Raw genomic sequence first — 568 nt, 5'->3', positions numbered from 1 at the left:
ATGGGTCTTTTCAGGTTGGTTTGAGGGACGAAAAAGACTTTTACTAAGAGGAAGAGAGGCTCATTGAAGAGCAATTGACCCAAGACCCTGACAATGTCAAAGCGCTAAGGTCATTGATGGAAGTTAGGATCAAAGCCCATAAATTGACGGAAGCGATTCAAGTGCTGGACCACTTGATCGAGCTCGAACATGAAGACTATGAGTGGCAATTGCTGAAAGCCAATGTTCATAGCTACATGGGTGAGTTTGAACTTGCTACCAGTAAGTTCAAGGAGATTTTGGCCAAAGACCCTTTGTGAGTTGAGGCCTATCATGGTCTTGTGATGTTAGCTTGCATTCCGCCGAGAAACTGGAGAATGTGGTGAAGAGAGTGGAAAAGGCAATGGAGGGGTGCAAGAAGTAGGGGAACAAGTCGGATGTGAGGGATTTTAAGCTGTTAATTGCCCAAATTCGCGTGATGGAGTCAAATTATTTTGAAGCTTTGAAGCTTTATCAAGATCTTGTAAGGGAAGAACCGAGAGATTTCAGGCCTTATCTGTGTCAAGGAATCATTAATACTATGTGTTGA

At 43.3% G+C, this 568-nt stretch overlaps 1 pseudogene; it reads left to right on the top strand.

The window, feature by feature from the left end:
- LOC103342690 (protein SLOW GREEN 1, chloroplastic-like) lies at positions 1-568 on the top strand (annotated as a pseudogene).

Source organism: Prunus mume, linkage group LG4, assembly GCF_029339155.1.
Source record: "Prunus mume cultivar Tortuosa linkage group LG4, ASM2933915v1, whole genome shotgun sequence".
NCBI lineage: Eukaryota > Viridiplantae > Streptophyta > Magnoliopsida > Rosales > Rosaceae > Prunus > Prunus mume.
Note: the sequence above shows the minus strand (reverse complement) of the source record. Positions and strands in the feature narration are given on the sequence as shown.